The sequence below is a fragment of the Oryctolagus cuniculus genome, chromosome 5, assembly GCF_964237555.1.
Source record: "Oryctolagus cuniculus chromosome 5, mOryCun1.1, whole genome shotgun sequence".
NCBI lineage: Eukaryota > Metazoa > Chordata > Mammalia > Lagomorpha > Leporidae > Oryctolagus > Oryctolagus cuniculus.
Window position 1 is genome coordinate 145,230,158 of NC_091436.1, and position 19,787 is coordinate 145,249,944.

The following is a 19,787-nucleotide window of genomic DNA, read 5'->3' on the forward strand; positions in this document are numbered from 1 at the left end:
CGGCCCTACCAGGTTCTGATTATCAGGCTCAGGAAGTCATCTGCTTCTCCAACACATAACATTTTGATGGTCAGCACAGTCTTGAGGGGTTTGTTTAGGAAAACTTCAGATCTGGGCAGAAAGTAACTGCTACCTGCACGTAGCTCCCAGGCTGACTGAAGCCCACTTGGCCATCAAAAAAATTCCACGAAGAGCATTGCATCACCAACCAATCAAAGGAAGGCTGCAAGCCCCACTGACCAACCAGGAACCTGGACACGCACTGAACACCAGATTCTTATCCCAACTTCAGCCAATAAGAACCTTCACCACTGATGACTCCAGGAAGCTCCAGAACTAGGCCACACTTGCCCAGCTCCTTGCTCTGTGCTTTACAATAACTGCATCTTTTCTTCCATACTCTGCTGTCAGTGATTGGTTTTCTGTATGCCAAGGAAGCAGATCTAATTTGGGGGGTTCTATAGTAACTTTGGGGGGTCCTCCTATAACATGTACATGAAGCGTTTGTCAAATAGTCCTCATCAGATGGAATTTTTGTGAATGAGGAATCAGAAGCAGAAAGGAAAAGTACACCCAAAGATGTTTATATGCAAATAGGGCTGGTTTTGAACCTACAATGCCTGTGAATAATGTTCCGGAGCACAGGAACAAGTTGCAGGTTTAGCCATGTAAACTGGTCCTCTGGCTTTGAGACCAATGTGCTTTCTTTCTTTTTTTTTTTAATTTTTGACAGGGCCATAGCAGAGAGCTGGCCTGGAAGGGGGGCAACCGGGACAGAATCCGGTGCCCCGACCAGGACTAGAACCGGGTGTGCCAGCCCTACAAGGCAGAGGATTAGCCTATTGAGCCACGGCGCCGGCTGAAACCAATGTGCTTTCTTCACAGTTTAATATTGTGGAGCGTTCTCTTCTGGAAATCAGCTGTGGTCATCTGCCCTTATTTGCAAGAGCATGACGAAAGGGACATGGCTGCAACGTTAATCATTTCCTAGGCTCTGAACAGTGCAGGTGACATCAAGAGGACAGCAAATAATCTATGTGATGTTTCTTAACTGATTAGATTTTCTCATCCAGTGATGATTGCTGTCCTTTATGATAATGATGGGGAAGACAAGGACTCCCAAGGAAGCCAATCAGTGGGAAGGTAGAGTAGGGAAAGTCCTGTGTGTGTGTGTGTGTGTGTGTGTGCTGGCTTGCACACTCTTTGTTATAGCTGCCTCTGTAGAGGGGAAAGAAAAAAAAAAGAAAACCCAGCGGACTCCCCTGGGAATGGTAATTAACCACAGCAGTCAGTGCCTGAGCTATTAATAGCGAGCAGGAAGGCAGCACCAGGCATGAGGGGCTCTGCCAGGCCCTTGTCCTCCACCTCCTACCTTTTCCAGAATTCTTCCTCTCAGGCACTTAAGCTGCTCCTCAGCACCGTCACAAAGAATGGCTGGAATGTGAGAATGACTAGAACTAACCCCTGCCGTTTCATTGTTTGCGTCTTAAACACAGCTTCTACTTGAAGGCGGTGTGAGCAAGCAGAGGGGCAGCCCAGCTTATACACACTGGGGACAAGAACTCAGTGCCATCCGCGGCTTGCTGAAACACTGGGCCATTTATCACACAGAGCCCCATCTGTTCAAGGCAAAGGAATGCTATTTGCTTGGGGAGGAAAGGAAGAATTGATAGCAATATTCCCTAGCTTTTTCATTAGAGGGTTTGAAAAATAGCCTCTCAAAAGAAAGACACCTTTATATTCCAATTGAGTTATGAATTTAAAGGCATGCCTGGGCTGGGATTTCTCGTCTGCTCCAGTCAAGCCTAAAAGGCTGCAGGCCTCCAAACCTTTCCTTTAAGAACCTTGCTCTGTTCATGAATTTTCTGAATCTGGCTTTCTTGTGCTGCCCCCAATTTTTTTTTAAAAGGATTTGGCTTATTCTACTCTGAGAAGAATTCAAGGGGCAAAAGGACACAAACAAAAAAATGGCTTTGGGTAAAAAAAAGAGAGCATTTGCAGAAAATTTGCTCAGGCTTATCTCATACCTCAGCAAGGAATATTTTTTGAATTTTTGTTTATTTATTTGAAAAGCAGAGAAACAGGAAGAAACACACACACACACACACACACACACACGCTGAAAGGAGGGGGTCTTTGATCCACTGGTTCTCTCCCCAAATGCCTACAAAGCCAAGGCTAGGCCAGGCTGAAGCCAGAATCAGGAACTCCATCTGGATTTCCCACTTGGGTGACAGGGTTCCAGTCACTTGGGCCATCATATGCTGCCTCCAAAGTGCATTATCGGAGCACTGACTCGCAAGCACAGAGTAGCTGAGACCAGAACCAAGGACTCTGGTAAACGATTCAATGTCCCAGGCAGCAGCTTGACATGACAACACATACCCCAGAGAACATCTTTGAAGATGATGGTTTTTTTTTTAACTTTTATTTAATGAATATAAATTTCCAAAGTACGGCTTATGGATTACAATGGCTTCCCCCCATAATGTCCCTCCCACCCACAACCCTCCCCTTTCCCACTCCCTCTCCCCTTCCATTCACATCAAGATTCATTTTCGATTATCTTAATATACAGAAAATCAGCTTAGTATACATTAAGTAAGGATTTCAACAGTTTGCTCCCAACAGAAACATAAAGTGAAAAATAATAGATGATTTTTTAAATGATGATGAAATCAGATAAGACCTATTGTCATGTTTAATCCCAGTGAGAGTCAAGTTGGGAATTGATAATTTCTTTTTTTTTTTACAGAAGATCAGTTTAGTATACATTAAGTAAAGATTTCAACAGTTTGCACCCCCATAGAAACACAAAGTGAAATATACTGTTTGAGTATTTGAGTACTCGTTATAGCATTAAATCTCAATGTACAGCACATTAAGGACAGAGATCCTATATGAGGAGTAAGTGCACAGTGACTCCTGTTGTTGACTTTACAAATTGACACTCCTGTTTATGGCATCAGTAATCTCCCTATGCTCCAGTCATGAGTTTCCATGGCTATGGAAGCCTTTTGAGTTCTCCGACTCTTAGAAGATGATGGTTTAAAACCAACTCATATCTGGAAAATTCTTAACGATGTGCCTTAGTGTGGGCCTAATTTTTATCATCATCATCTTCTTCACTAGTATGTTGGGCTTTTGCAGTCTCTTTAAATCTGCAAATTTATATTTTGAGGTTCTGCAAAATATTCATGATTTCACTGATAGTTTTCTCTTTTCCATTTTCTCCATCCTCTTTCTCTAATATTCTGTTATCTAGATTTTGAGCCTCCTGGAATGATTCCCTACTTTTATTTTATTTTACTCTTACTCTTCATTCAGAGAGATTTCTACCAATATTAGTATCCAACACTTTTATTGATCGGGGAGGAGTCTGATTAGCTATTTATTTTTTATTTCCAGGAGATTTTTGTTGAGTTTTCTTCTTAGCATCCTGTTATTTTTTAAAAAAGATTTTATTTATTTGAGAGGTAGAGTTACAGACAATGAGAGGAAGAGACAAGAGAAAAAGGTCTTCTATCCGCTGGTTCACTCCCTAAATGGCCGCAATGGCCAGAGCTGTGCCGATCTGAAGCCAGGAGCCAGGAGCTTCCTCCAGGTCTCCCAAGTGGGTGCAGGGGCCCAAGCACCTGGGCCATCTTCTACTACTTTCCCAGACCACAGCAGAGAGCTGGATCAGAAGAGAAGCAGCCGGGACTAGAACCAGTGCCCATATGGGATGCTGGAGCCGCAGGTAGAGAATTAACCTACTATGCCACAACGTCAGCCCCCATCCTGTTATTTTCTTATATTGCTCTGAGAATGTTCATTCCAGTTTTTACAGATATTTTAAAAAGTATTCTTCTGGGACCAGCATTGTGGCATAGCAGGTAAAACTGCCTCCTGAAGTACAGGCATCCCATACGGTAGCTGGTTCAAGTCCCAACTACTCTACTTCCAATCCAGCCCCCTGCTAATGTGCCTGGGAAGGCAGCAGAAGATGGCCCAAGTGCTTGAGCCCCTGCACCCATGTAGGAGTGCAGGAAGAAGCTCCTGTTTCTTGGCTTCGGATTGGCTCAGTTCTGGCCATTGCAGCCATTTGGGGTGTGAACTAGCGTGTGGAAGACCTTTCTCTCTGTCTCTCCCTCTTTCTGTAACTCCTCCTCTCAAATAATTTTTTTAAAAATAAAGGTATTCTTTCCGTTGTTTTTGTTTTCTTGGGGTTATTTTGTTTGTTTGCTTTGGACTTTCTTGTGGCCAAGCCATTAGCCATTATCCTTGGGTAGACAGAGATTCTTCCCACTGAAAATCTCTTTGCCGCCAAATAAATAGGATATCCTGGTCGAGGCCCTGCCCACCAGCAGCCCTGACTCCTTTGCACTCCTCTGCGACTGCTTCCATGTCAGTATGAATGCTTCAGTCCTCCAGCTGGTGCCAGCACATTGCGTGATGCAGTCTCCCTGACGTACTTGAATTTTTCTCACTCAGTCCACTATGTATTACTCCAGTGAAGCATGGATTGATGGAAGCCAGCGATGCCATGGGAATAAGGGGCAAGGAGATCATGCAGATTGCAGCTGCTTTTTGATCTTCCCAAGGCCAATCTTGTCTACACCTTTCCATTTGATGGATGATAGAGCAGTAAAGGGCTGATGGGGGGCCGGTGCTGTGGCGTAGTGGGTTAAGCCGCTGCCTGCAGTGCTGGCATCCCATATGGGCACCAGTTTGAGACCCGGCTGCTCCACTTCTGATCCAGCTCTCCGCTATGACCTGGGAAAGCAGTAGAAGATGGCCCAAGACCTTGGGCCCCTGCACCCATGTGGAAGACCTGGAAGAAACTCTTGGCACCTGGCTCCTGGCTCCTGGTCTTGGATCGGTGCAACTCTGGCCATTGTGCCCAGTTGGGTAGTGAACCAAAGGATGGAAGATCTCTCTCTCTCTCTCTCTCTCTCTCTCTCTCTCTCTGCCTCTCTTTCTCTCTGTGTATAACTTTGACTTTCAAATAAATAAATAAATCTTTTCTTTTTAAAAAAGAGCTGATAGGAAGCAATCAAGTGTGTGTGTGTGTGTCCATCAGAGCAGTATGATTGTGTGCCAAGCCAGTTTTTGCATCAAAATTACTCACAAATATCAATTTGTAGAAGTCTTATTTCCAGGGATCACGTTCTATCGAGAAGAGCACTCTCACTTTCTTCCTAAAGAATGCGAGAGTGACTGCCGGTTTTCTGGAGAGACCACAAAGGTTCAAGGGCACCACCAGGCAACACATAGACATTTGTTAACAACACCCCTGGGATGTGCCTGATGTTCTCGTCTAGAGACGCTCCAGTCAGAATTCTCCAGAGACTGAGTGATTATCCAGCTATCTGTACCCAGACTGTGAGATCAATGAGTTTGTCTTCGTTTAAGTCATTGAGGTGGTGATAATTTTTAGGCAGCAATAGACAACTCGTAAGTGTGGTTTCAGAGGTAGGGAAAGGAAGTTACATCTACACAGCACCTGTGTTTTTATTTACCTTCATCCTGCCCTGAAGAAAACCACCGCACTCCACTCTAATGCCAGTTGCGAATGTCAGTCTGTCCAAAGTGGCGTCTCCTGCTCTCTGAGTCTAAAAGGGATGGACTCCAGCCAGCCACAGTGATGGTCGCAGGGTTGGGCATGTCACCCCAGACGCACTACTGAGTCTCTCCTTCAGACTTCAGTGTCCCACTCCTTAATAACGCTAAGCTCCATGGGAGCCTGGAGCGGCTGCATCTGTTGTGTTTCTGACATCACAGCCCAAGAATTCTTACGAGCATGTACATTCTACTCTATAGATTCAGAACCAGCGGTCGGAGAGGATGAAGCATTTGGTCAAGATCCTACAAAGAGGCAAGTATTGGGTTCCTCTTATCTAGCCAAGGGCCAGAAATGTGTGGCGTATGAAAACTGTGAGGTTTGCCTGCCCTGCCCACCAGCCTTGCCCCTGTCACTTGGCTATAATCACTCCCCCATCTTGTCTCCATTTTGTCCCCTTCTACTCTGTTGTTTCTCTCTGCATTTGTCTAAGCCACAGAGATTAGGCAGAGGACAACTCTCATAAAATAATGCCACTGCCACCCAAGAGCAAATTTATCTATATTCAGTCTACTTTTTTGCATAAAATCATATAGCAAACCAAGAATGAGTCTTGGAAACCTTATTTCCTTCATTTTGCAAAGAGCAAGTTAGAGCCCAATGAGTGTCTTAAACTAAGTTGTTCATGGATGTGTGTAACTAGACCACAGGCCGCCAGATTTTCAGTCCATGTTAGCCTCAAGGGAAAGCTGGAGGATCCTGGTAGGAATGGTCATGGCCAAGAATGTTTTGTGGCCTTGGTGTGAGGGAGTAGTGTGCAGACAGAAAATCTGCTGAGAGCAGGTGGCAGCTTCTTTTCTTGGGTTGACTGTTTTATTTGGGTAACTGGAGGCCCAAAGCTGCCTTCTACCTAGGGATACTTTGAACAGTTAGGAGTAATTAGCTTAGCTTTGCTCAGGTCATGGAGTTCAAGCAGCTCTCTCCTTTCTTTGGTGCACTTTTCCTCAGGCCTGTCTCTCCTTGTCTTTTCTTGCCACTAGAATGCTAAGAACTGGAAGGGGGCAAGCACTTGGTGCAGTGGTCAAGATGCCAGTTAACGTGCCCATGAACCACATCAGGGTACCTGGATTTGAGTTCCAGCCCTGATTCCGGACTCCAGCTTCCTACTAACATTGACCCTGGGGAGCAGCAAGTGATGGCTCAAGTGATTGGGTTCCTGCCACCCACGTGGGAGACCTAAACTGAGTTTCCAGCACCTGGCTTCAGTTTTGAGCCCACCCCCAGTCCATCCTGGCCATTGTAAGCGTTTGGGAATGAACAAGTAGATGGGAGTGTTTCTCTCTCTCTTTCTATTTTATTTTATTTATTTATTTATTTTAGACAAGCAGTGTGAGAGAGAGAGAGAGACAGGTCTTCCTTTTTCCGTTGGTTCACCCCTCAAGTGGCTGCTACGGGCAGTGCGTTGCGGTCGTCGTGCTGCGCCAATCTGAAGCCAGGAGCCAGGTGCCTCCTCCTGGTCTCCCATGGGGTGCAGGGCCCAAGCACTTGGGTCATCCTTCACTGCCCTCCCGGGCCACAGCAGAGAGCTGGACTGGAAGAGGAGTAACCGGGACAGAACCAGTGCCACAACCGGGACTAGAACCCGGGGTGCTGGCGCCACAGGTAGAGGATTAGCCTACTGAGCCGCGGTGCCTCTCTCTCTCCTCTCTCTCTCCCCTCTCTCTCTCTCTCTCCTCTCTCTCTCCCCTCTCTCTCTCTCTCTCTCCTCTATCTCTTCCCTCTCTCTATCTCTCTCTGTCTCCCCCCCTACCCCCCTCCCCACTCCCAAATAAATGAAAATAAAAAGTACTGGAGGACTGATATTAAAACAAGGACTTGGAGCAGGGATTACAAATTGGTTTCAACTTCATGGTTTTCATTTTTGTTTCTGTTTTTATTTTGTAATTACTTGGCTGTTTTGAGAAGATTCCTTCAGATCTATCCTGGGTCTGCACAAAAAATAATACGAGGAACAAGTGATGTATTCTGATACAGCCACTGTTTTAGCAGGGCTCTCTGGAAACACTCTGAGACTCAGAGGATTGCTTGTAGGGGGTTTCATAAGGAGTGTGCTCAGGCACAACCCTTGTGAAGAAATGAGGGAAGAAAGACGCGGCAATGCCATGGCAACGAAGGCCTCAGTCAATGTCATAGGGATCCCAAATGAGGTAGAGGCTCCAGGCTGCAGCACTAAAGCCTTCCTCCAGCACTGACCACAGAGAGTTGTGCTCTTGGACAAGGCAGCTGCCTTTGGCTAAGCCTGTCTCTGAGGCCATCAGTGGCCAGTACTCCTGGCAGCTAGAGAATGCATGCCGGGGTGCAGGAAGGGAGATCTGGTAGCCTACCACAGTCTCCACTGCAGCCACAGAATTGGAGGTGGCTGTGCCTGTGCCAGGTGTTTACCATTTCTGGCCTAGAGAAGGCTGGAAGAAGTGACACAGCTGCTTTTAATATAAGCCTTGGGCCAAGGGAGCAAGAAAAGACCATGCAACATATGAGGTCCAGTCCAGGTCACTGGGACAGAATAATGAGACCAGGACAAAAGGCCTTGCTGTCCTAAAATATCCCTGCAGCTGGCCTTGTGTGCTGTGCATACACCTCCCTTAGAAAACTCACTAGGCTAATCCTCCGCCTGCGGCGCCGGCGCACAGGGTTCTAGTCCCGGTCAGGGTGCCGGGTTCTGTCCGGGTTGCTCCTCTTCCAGTCCAGCTCTCTGCTGTGGCCTGGGAAGGCAGGAGAGGACGGCCCAAGTCCTTGGGCCCTGCACCCGCATGGGAGACCAGGAGGAAGCACCTGACTCCTAGCTTCGGATCAGTGCAATGCGCCAGCCATAGCAGCCACTTGAGGGGTGAACCAACGGCAAAAGGAAGACCTTTCTCTCTGTCTCTCTCTCTCACTGTCCACTCTGCCTGTAAAAAAAAAAAAAAAAAAAAAAAAAAAAAAAAAAATTCACGTGGGCTGACACCTGCTTCATCAGCACCTAGAGAAATGTAAGAATTTGGAGTTCTGAGTTCTGGTTGTTGCTCTCAATGTCTTTCCACACTAGAGACGTGGCTAACATCTATAATGCTTGCTCGTCATAACTAATGATACGATTCAGCTTCGTTGACCACCACCACCACCCCTTCACACCTCCTAGCTCTAGGGGTATCTACATGGAAAGGTATCAGGGAGTCAGCTCCCACCTGTATCTATACTGTGACTGCAGAAGTAGTCAGTGTAGGAGTGAATCAGAGCCCTGGAGAGGGGCTATTGGACAAGTCTATGTATTCCCAATTCCTACAAATTGCTCAAATCTTCTTCCAAACCCTCAACTGTAAGAAAGCCCAGGCATGCTCCTCTGTGGAGCCAGACTTGCATCCAAATGTTCTACAGAGCCAGAGCAACTGAGGTGCTCATGCTCCCACCCTGGTGAAGTCACACTGTGTCAGTGCCAAATCTTCCACGCGCCCCACCTGCATGAGCAAAGAATTCACCAGCAGTGTGCTATTTATGTTTCTTTACTAAAGATGAAGTTCTGTGTCCTTTATGATTAAAACAAGAAATGATCATAGACCCAACTATGAAAGCTAAAACTCAAAGTCTTCTAGGAGAAATCACAGAAAAAAATATTTTCATGACTTTGGGATAGGAAGACAATTCATATACAAGTCAGAAAGAGCATAGAAGATAAGACTGAAAATTCGCCTTTATAAAAATCTAAAAACTTTGGGGCCAGCACTGTGGCAAAGTGGGTTAAAGACCCGGCCTACAGTGCAGGCATATGGGCTCTGGTTCAAGTCCCAGCTGCTCCACTTCTGATCCAGCTCCCTGCTAATGTGCATGGGAAAGCAGCGGAGAATGGTCCAGGAGCTTGGGCCCCTGCACCCATGTAGGAGACCCGGAAGAATCTCCCGGCTCCTGGCTTTGGATCAGCTCAGCTCAGCTCCAGCCATTGTGGCCATTTGGGGAGTGAACCAGTGTATAGAAGACCCTCCCCCTCTGTAACTCTTTCAAATAAATAAAAATAAAAATAAAAAAGTAAAAACCTCTGCCCATCCAAAGGTGCTATTAATAAAATGAAAAGATTCAGACTTGGAGAGATATTTGTAATATATATTTGACAAAAGATTTACATCCAAAAATATTTTTATTTTATTTTTTAATAATTACATCAAGTTTTAAAAAAAGATTTATTGTATTTATTTAAAAGGCAGTTACAGGGAGAGAGGGAGAGACGCACACAGAGATCTTTCATCCACTGCTTCATTCTCCAAATGGCAGCAATGGCCAGGGCTGGGCCAAGACAAAGCCAAGAGCTAAGTGCCAAGAACTCCATCTGGTTGCTCACATAGGTGGCAGGGGCCCAGGTACTTGCCATCTTCTGCTGCCTTCCCTACCACATTAGCAAAGAGCTGGATTGGAAGTGGAGCAGTCAGATTTGAACTGGTACGCATATGGGGATGCTGATGTTTCAGGCTGTGGCTTAACCTGCTGCGCCAAAATGCTGGTCCCTAAATTAGGAGTATTTTAAAAATATTCCTACATACCAGTAATAAAACTCAAGGAATTACACTTAAATATGAGCAAAATATTTGAACCAGTATGTCACAAAAGAAGTTAATGGAAAGACTTTAAGGCATATGAATGGGTCCTCAAAAATTATCATTATTATCTATCAGAGGAATTCAAATTAAAACTCAAAAATGAGATACCCTACAGATACGGTAGAATTAATTGTTAAAAAGAATAATAACACATTGGAGGCTGCACTTCCGGCAGCAACGGCAGGAATCGGGCCGCTGGCTGGCGTCTAGGCCTCGGTGGAAGCGAATCGGCGGGGATCTGAGCCATCAGAACCGCCAACATGACGGTGGGCAAGAGCAGCAAGATGCTGCAGCACATCGACTACAGGATGAGGTGCATCCTGCAGGACGGCCGCATCTTCATCGCCGCCTTTAAGGCTTTTGACAAGCACATGAATTTGATCCTCTGTGACTGTGACGAGTTCAGGAAGATCAAGCCAAAGAACTCCAAACAGGCAGAAAGGGAAGAGAAGCGAGTCCTCGGCCTGGTGCTGCTGCAAGGGGAGAACCTGGTCTCCATGATAGTAGAGGGCCCTCCTCCCAAAGATACTGGCATTGCCGAGTACCACTTGCTGGAGCTGCTGGGGGCCCAGGGATTGGCAGGGCCGCTGGCAGAGGAATCCCAGCTGGTGTTCCCATGCCTCAGGCTCCCGCAGGTCTTGCTGGCCCGGTCTGTGGGGTTGGTGGGCCATCCCAACAGGTGATGACCCCGCAAGGAAGAGGCACTGTTGCAGCCGCTGCAGCAGCTGCCACAGCTAGTATTGCAGGGGCCCCCACCCAGTACCCACCTGGCCCCTGGGATGCGACACCTCCTTTGACCCTTGCCACAGAGTTATGGAAGTAGATCCACAGAGGCGTGGGCCCGACCCCACGCCTGTGGGCCACGTTACCACAGACCTATTTGTTTGTTATGCTGTTGTTCGCGGAGTCTCACCGGATTGTCTGGTTTCCCTTACAGGGCCCCCTCCCCCGGGAATGCACCCACCAAGGCCCTAGACTCATCTTGGCCCTCCTCAGCTCCCTGCCTGTGTCCTGTAAGGCTGTACATAGTCCTTTTATTTCCTTGTGGCCTATGAAACTGGTTTATAATAAACTCTTAAGAGAATATTAAAAAAAAGAATAATAACAGATGGTAGCAAGCATGTGGAGGAACTGGAACACTCACCCATTGCTCAGTAGAGTATGAAATGGTGCAACCACTATGCAAAACTGAAATTGAGAGCATCAATATGTATCTACCTTACCACTCAACAATTCCACTTCTGGTACATCCCCATGAATGTATGTGTACACACTAAGATTCATTTGCATATGAATGTTCATAGAAGCTTTATTTATAATTTCCTCAAACTGGAAACAATTAAAAATCAGGAGAATGGATAAACAAATTGTGGTACAATAATACAATGGAGTTCTAGTCAACAGTGAAAAAGAACAAACCATTGATAAAAACAACAAAAAGAAAGACTTTCAGAAACATTAGTTTGAGAGAAAGAAGCCAGATTCTAAATAAGGATATATCTGTATTACTCCATTTACATCAAGTTCAAGAATATGAAGAAATTAGTATATATGATAGAAGAAGCAGGGAAATTTGGAGGATGATGGAAATATGTTACATCCTAAAGGGTACATATACAAATTCATCAGTTTTTTAATGTAAAAGTTCACTTTAATATTTATGCATTTTATTACCTATCAATAATACGTGCAAGTACCTGAATAAAGCACTGATAATGTGTTCATATATTTTAATCTACTTGAAAAGTCCAGTGAGAGCGAGAAAGTATAGGGGCTGGCACTGTGTTTTAATCTGTTAAGCCACCACCTGCAGTGCTGGCACCCCACAGGGGTGCCAGTTAGAGTCCCAGCTGCTCCACTTCTTATTCAGCTCTCTGCTAATGTGCCTGTGAAAGCCATGGAAGATGGCCCCAAGTCCTTGGGCCCCTGCACCCATGTGGAAGACCTAGGTGAAGCTCCCGGCTCCTGGCTATGGCTTGGCCCGGTGCTGGCCATGTAACCATTTGGGGAGTGAACCAGCAGATGGAACATTTCTCTCTCTCTCTCTCTCTCTCTCTCTCTCTCTCTCTCTCTCCCTTTAACATTAAAAAGTAAATCTTTTTTTTTAATTGAAAGTATAAAAAAAGCAGAAACAATTGCCCCAATGTGGTCAATCATTAGCATTTCCCCCAGTCTTAGCTTCAATGCACGTTTTGTGTGGATGAAATATTGCACAAACTTTATTTTGCTTTTCCTTCTTATCATCACATCATAAGTACTTTCTAATGACAGTGGAAACTTCACATCAATCATTTCAAATGGCTGAGTCATAGTTCATCACACACATCTGCTGTCAATTATTTATCATCCCCTTAATGTTGGACCTTCTGTGTTTTCATTTTTTCACTGCTATCAACAGTGCTCAGAAAAAAGCTAGGTACCTAGAGTTTTTATTTTCTGCATTTTAGAGTATTCCTCTCAGTAACACTCCTAGACATCAGTCAGTTGTCATTTAAAAAATAAAAGAGTAGAAAAAATGGCAGTGAAATCCTACAATGGCAATCTCTGCTCAGTGGCACAGTGCCCTGACATCCTGCTATGGAGGTGGCATCCCGGGCTGACCTAACCTTTAGCAACAAGTGTTCGGGGCCATCGTACTTGCCAGAAGTTTGGGAGAGGCATGGACAGACTGGGGGTAGGGGAGGGCAGGCAGCACCAACCCTGCTCTTGTGGACTCACTGTGAAAGGAATAGGGAAGAATTAAGGAGAGCTTCACAGAAGAGGTGGCCCAAAGGATTGATATGGTAACTAATCAGTCAGTGAAAGTTCAGGTGAGCTGGACTTCTTACAACCCTACAAAGTATTGTTATCTCTAATTGTCAGCTTGATATGCATACCTTCCCAGGATGAACCTGTCTCCTTCAGCACCAGGGCGCATGCTCAGACCCCACCCTGTTTGTATATCCCAATAAGGTTCCACACACACCCCACCCCCCACCTCATAAAAAAGGCCAAGAGCAGGGCAGAAGTCTCTTTTTTGCCACGGGCGATGTTTAGAGGTACTGCTCTCATTCTCTCCCTCCCCGTCTCCCTCTCTCCCTTCTTCCCTTCCTCCCTTCTCTTTACAAGCAGCCCTTTGGCCCACTTATCATGGTTATTTCTCTAGGTGGGGCAGCCTACATTTGTTATCTGAATGTATGCTTATTCCCTCACTGTTAAATTACTCCTGTCCCTGTTTACCCATGTTACTAGTCTTTGCTTAGAGGTCTTACCTTTGTGTAAGACAAGAACCTACAGTAAAAATCAAATGTTTATACCCAAATCAGGATGAGCAGGGCATTGCTAGACAGGAAGGAAGCAGTAAGAATGAGCTGCAGAAGCACAGCATTACAGGTGATGGGATTATTAGGCATTAAAGTGACACCCATAAAAAAATCCCCACAAATTAAAGGTGCTGGCATTGAGGGGAATTGGATGAAGATGATGCCAGCATCCCATATCAGAGCATTGGTTTGGGTCCTGGCTGCTCAGCTTCCAATCCAGCTCTCTGCTAATGTGCCTAGGAAAGCAGCAGAAGATTGCCCAAGTACCAGGACCACCCATAAGAGAGACCCAGGTGGAGTTCTGAGCTCCTGGCTTGGGCCTGACCCAGCCCTGGCTATTGCTCTGTTGCAGCCATTTGGGGAGTGAACCAGCAAATGGAAGACCTCTCTCTCTCTCTCCCTCCCTCCCTCCCTTCTTCCCTCCCTCCCTCCCTCCCCCTCTTCCTCTCCCTCTCCCTCGCCTTCCTCCCCTCCCCTTCTGCTGTGGTGGAATGAGAAGGCCATGCCAAGATGGCTGCTGGCAACAGAAACTGACTGGCAACAGGCTGTGATTGGATGGCTTTGGAAAACTACATGGCAACGGAGCCTGCCTGGCAATAGGATGTGATTGGATAGCTTCAGAAACTGCCTGGAAACAGGCAGTGATTGGTTAAGGCATAGACCGCCCCTTGACTGGATTGGCTGCTTTGGCTATATAAGCTGCTGTACCAACTGAAATAAATGAGTCTGCAGGCTGCTCACCTCTGGCCTGGTTTTATCCGGCTCCCGGGGTCTGTGTGGTGACTCCGTGTCTCTTGCCCCTACTGTGCTCCTCCTCTCAGAATGAATCCACAGCAACACTCTGCCTCCCTCTCCCATAAATAAATCAGTCTTTAAAAGTAAAGTGACACCATCCTATCTGTGGTTTTAGAATTTTCTGGCAACGCTTTAGTTGGAGGGGGAAGGACTGCAAATGGAGAAGGAGACCTCTATTAGGGAAAGGTGGAAAAACCAAGAGACATCTGAGAGATCAGCAGGAGTGGTAGAAGAAGGGTGGAGGAAATTATTTAGAAATGTTTGAGAACAAGGCTTTAGATCGCCTGGGTGCTATGAGAGAAGGGGAGAAATTTTATTCCAAAACAACTTTCTGTGGGATATCCAATCCTTGTATGCCATCTGTCAAGTCTTATGATTTCTAATCTGTAAAACAAAGAGATTGGACTAGGTGAGGAGTGTATTGGACTCATGATGTCATTTTCCCCTCCTATGTCAAGGGCTAATGTTGCTTACAGAATAGGACAGCATCCCAGGCAGCAACCACCACTGAGGGGATTTGGAAGAGTTGAACTCTATCTGCTTGCCCTGGATTTGGAGAGCCCCAGGTTTATTCCCAGCTCTGAAGGAATGATTACAATTTACATCATGTCCTTCTTCAAGGAGGAAGTAGAACTAGAACAACTATTGTTAAAGAAGAATCTGTTAGGAGTACTATGCTTGAAATAATGTGAGTTTGTCTCCACATCTGGGGAATTCGAATTAATGAGATAGATTTCTCACAGTCAGAAGGTAAATAGTAATCATTACTGGATAATCAAAATGACAGTCAAGTCCCTGTAATTATAATAGTTCCATAGTTCCCATCATTTTCAGAATCATATTCTCCAAAGAATTTAACATCTAAAATATATGTAGATAAATAACTTACAGCGGGTTAAGTGGACCTGCAGCAACAGTATCCCATATGAGTGCCAGTTCAAATCCCAGCTGCTCCACTTCCGGTCCAGCTCCCTGCTGATGCACCTGGGAAAAACAGTGGAAGATGGCCCAAGAACTTGGGCTCCTGTACACACGTGGAAGACCCAGAAGAAACTCCTGCTCCTGGCTTCAGCTTGACTCAGTCCCGACCATACAGCCAGGAGGACTTTGTCTGTAACTCTGCCTTTCAAATAAATAAATAAAATCTTTTTAAAAACAGAAATAAACCTACAGCCCTTCTCTTGAATTAAGTTTAATTGCCATAGTTATTTACTTTTTTTTTTTTTTTTTTTTGTAAAACAGGATACATTTACCTATGTAAATGTAACCAACTGCAAATAAAACCAAATGGGAAATGCAGAGAGACACACACAGGCAGAAAGAGAAAGAGATCTTCTATCTACTGGATCACTCCCCAGATATCTACAAGAGCAAGGGCTGCTCCAAGCCAAACCCAGCTGCTGGAAATCCAAATCAGGTCTCCCACGTGAGTGGCAGGGACTAACTGAGCCATCACTGCTGCCTCATAGCGTGCACATCTGCAGGATGCTGGAATCAAAGTGGAGCCAGGACTCAAACTCCTTGACTCTGATATAGGATATGGGCAACTGCTTGTTCCTATGATAGAATATGTTTCTAAAGGTTTATATCTTTATCTCAAAGGCCGAATTATAGGGTGATGGAGAAGAGGTGAGGGAAAGAGACATAGAGAGAGAGGAGTCTTCCATCTCTGGTTCACAACCCAAATGGCTGCAATGGCCCAGGCTGGGCCAGACAAAAACTAGAAGCCCAGAGCTCCATCTGTGTTTCCCATGTGGATGCAGAAGCCCAAGCACCTGGACCACCTTCTGCTGCTTTCTCAGGTATGTTAGTAGGAAGCTGGATCAGAAGTGGAGTGGCCAGGACTTGAATCAATGCCCATATCAGATGCCGGCACTGCAGGTGGTACACCACAATGCTGACCCCAATATGATATTTTTAAAAGAAAAAGTGAGAAGTTTCTGGAACCTAGGTGAAAAGATTATTTATTCTTCAAATTGGAGCACGTCTCTAGTTGTTTTGGTGTGTTTTTAACATTTCAATAATCAGTTTTTAGTGTTAGCCACCCATAAACGAATTAAAGCTACCTATTGATATAAGTAAGAAAAACTGGATAAACTCAAATTCCATAGACTCCTGGGAGTGAGTTTTGATTTCTCTTCCTCTTACCCTCTTTGCCCTACTCCACAGGGAATGGGAGAAGACCTGATTGGATGATGGTTGCTAATTTCTCTGATGTTGGCCACCACGGTAGCCTTCCTGTTCCTAGCCTGAGGTCACTGAATGTGAGGTAGCAGGGAGATGCACAGTCAGCTGTCTCTTCTCTTGACCTGGCACCAGCCTGCTCAGCACAGCAGCAACCCTTGATTCTTTTCTTCTCCCTCTACTGTTGGCTTTACTTAGGCTCAGACTGATGGCGGATGAGCTGTGTCCATCCTGAGAGAGTCTTTTGTTTGGACGCCTTTTGTTTGTATTTGCTTATAATTTGGATATAAATGTTGTCAAACAGAACATACTGTTTCCCCAGCCACAGATTCCACCACTGTGTAATGTGTCACGCCACGCCCACCTGGCTCCTGAGTGGCTTTTGATATAGACTATTGTCACCCCTCACACGTCCTCCTCTTCCTACTCCAGCACCTGCTACATACCTCAGCCCCATCTCTCCAGGGAGCACTGGGGTCTTCTCTCCCTTCCTAAGAGCTTTGTACTCGACTGTAAAGCCTGAGGGCTTCATAAATGTCTAGTACATGCTAGGTATTCAAACAGTATAGAATAACAAATGAATGAACAAGCACACATTCAGTTGTTTCATGGATGCACATTGTATACCAAATACTGTGCTAGGGTTCAGTGCTCTCTAAGAAAGAATTCCTTTGAAATTTGAACATCCTCCAGAGAATTCCAAGATATTTAAAAATTTTTAAATAGCCAAATGAAAAGGTGAAGTATTAGAAAGGACCCCACTTTTTGTCTGAGAGTACATATTTGCTGGAGTTAGAAAAGGTAGCCAAGGCTGGTACTGTGATGCAGCAGGTTAATCTGCTGCCTGCAGTGCTGGAATCCCATGTGGGCACTGGTTCGAGTCCTGGCTGTTCCAGTTCCAATCCAGCTCACTGTTAATGAGCCTGGGAAAGCAGTGGAGGATGGGCCAAGTCCTTGGGCCCCTGCACCCATGTGACAGCAGACCTGCAAGAAGTTCCTGGCTCCTGGCTTCGGATTAGCCCAGCCCCAGTCATTGCAGCCATTTGGGGAGTTAACCAGTGGTTGGAAGACCTCTCTTTCTCTCTCTCCCTCTTTGTAATTCTGCCTTTCAAATAAATAAAATAAATCTTTTTTTTAAAAAAAAGTATCCAAAGTTTCAGAAACAGTGACATCATCTGATACCTAATGCAAGCAAACCCATAAATGATATTGTGCAATGAATGACAGCAACAATGTCTTGTATTTTTATAATTTTTTGTTTTAAAAGATTTATTTATTTATTTATTTTAGGGGCAGAGTTACAGAGAGAGAGAGGCCACAACAGCCAGGGCTGGGCCAGGCCAAATCCAGGAGCCAGGAGCTTCATCTGGCTCTCCCATATGGGTGCAAGGCCCAAGCACTCAGACAATCTTCCACTTCTTTCCCAGGCACATGAGTAGGGAGCCGGATCAGAAGTGGAGCAGCCGAGACTTGAACCGACGCCTATATGGGATGCAGGCACAGCAGGCGGTGGCTTCACCTACTGTGCCACCGTGCCAGCCTCTCTACATTTTATACATTTCTGAGTTCTGGTTTTGTTCTTTTTAATTCCATGTAATAAAACTTTGTTGAACTACTATACAGCACCAGACACTGTGTTAAATGCTGGGGGTACAGTGATCCAGAAAATGTAAGCTGAGAATACGAGGAGGGTAAGAGTGTGGAGGGGAGAACATGGGCTTATTCTGAGTGTGACAGGTGGGCTCCTACTCCTGAGCTCTGAGCATGAGGAAGAGCCAGTTAGGCGACACAAGGTGGAAAGGGCTGTCCCAGCAGAGGAAGCCGTGCGTGTATGAGGGGGATGGCAAGGAAGCTGGTGCCTCTAGGAGGCCACAGGAGGCCAGTGTGCTGCAGCTGACTGAGGAGTGAGAGAGTGACCAAGTTGATTCTGGAGAGCAGATACGGGTCCTTCACATGGCCTAACAGACCCAAATAAGGAGTTTGGATTTTACTCAAAATGCAGTGGGGCAAAAATCAGCAAAATTGACTATTAGATAGACTGATCAAGAATAGAGAAAAGATTCAAATTCTAAAATCAGAAATGGAAGATGAGTGATCCCTACCAAATTTAGGAAGATAAGAGCATTATTAATAGGGAATGCTATGACAAACTGTATCCTAACAGATTCTGTAACCAGGATGAAATGGATAGATTTGTAGACGAACATGATCAAAATTGACTCAAAAGAAGATGTAGAAAATATGAACAGACCTATAGCAGAGAAAGAGGTTGAATTAGTAATAACATAAAAAAGAAAATTTAGGCCCAAGTAGCTTTACTAGTGAATTCTTCTCAAATATTTAAAGATGAATTAACATCAATCTTTCACAAACTCTTTCAAAAAACAGTAGAGGAAGGAACACTTCCCAACTGATTCTTTGAGAGCCTTATTACCCCAATACCAAAACCAGGCAAAAGCATGACAGAAAAAAAAAAAAAAACTACAGACCAATATCTCTTATGAATGGAAATACAAAAATCTCCAACAAAATACTAGCACACTAAATACAGAAACATAGAAAAAAGATTACATACCATGACCCAGGGGGATTTATGTCAGATACACAAGGTTGGTTTAATATGAAAATCAGTTGATTGGGCACAGCTTACCAATAGGATAAAAAACAATAACCAGGTGAGATATCATCCTAATAGATATAGAAAAAGCATTTGACAAAGTTCACCATCCATTCATAATAAAAAAAAAAACTTTCGAAAACTAGAAATAGAAGAGAACTTTCTCAACTTAATAGATTTCATTCATGAAGTAGATTCCATTCACAGCTAACATGTTATTTTGTGGAGAAAGACTGAATGCATTCCCCCTTAGATCAGGCACAACAGGGCTGCTTATTCTTCTTGGTTTTTTTAGAAAAGATTTATCCACTTATTTATTTAAAGGCAGAGTTATAGTGAGAGGGACAGATCTTCCATCAACTGGTTCACTCTCCAAATGGCCACAATGATCAGAGCTGTATCAGGTCAAAGCCAGGATCCTGGAACTGCGTCCAGGTTTCCCACAGTGATAGTAGGGGTCCAAGTGCTTGGGCTGTCTTCCGCTGCTTTCCCAGGCACATTGGCAGGGAGCTGGATTGGAACTAGAGCAGCTGAGATTTGAACTGGTGTTTGTATAGAATGCTGGTACTGCAAGTGGTGGCTTAAACGGCTCCACCACAACACTAACCCCATGACCCTTACATTTTTCAACACTGTACTGGAGGTTCTAGCCAAGGAAATTAGGCAAACAAAAGGAATGAAAGTCAGATTGGAAAGGAAGAAGGTAAAACCAGCTCTATCAG

The 19,787-nt window shown here is 45.1% G+C and overlaps 1 protein-coding gene and 1 pseudogene across 2 annotated transcripts in view; both read left to right on the forward strand.

The window, feature by feature from the left end:
* Nucleotides 1–5,794: 5,794 nt before the first annotated feature.
* KDM1B (lysine demethylase 1B) overlaps nt 5,795–19,787 on the forward strand; it is a 171,382-nt gene continuing 157,389 nt past the window's right edge. Inside the window, exon 1 of one of the 2 annotated variants that reach the window (XM_070074314.1) lies at nt 5,795–5,857. The gene's annotated coding sequence lies outside the window, so the exon portion shown is untranslated. The remainder of the gene's footprint in view (nt 5,858–19,787) is intronic. The other variant, XM_017350451.3, reaches the window with a different exon arrangement.
* On the forward strand, nt 10,299–11,268 carry LOC138849701 (small nuclear ribonucleoprotein-associated protein B pseudogene; annotated as a pseudogene).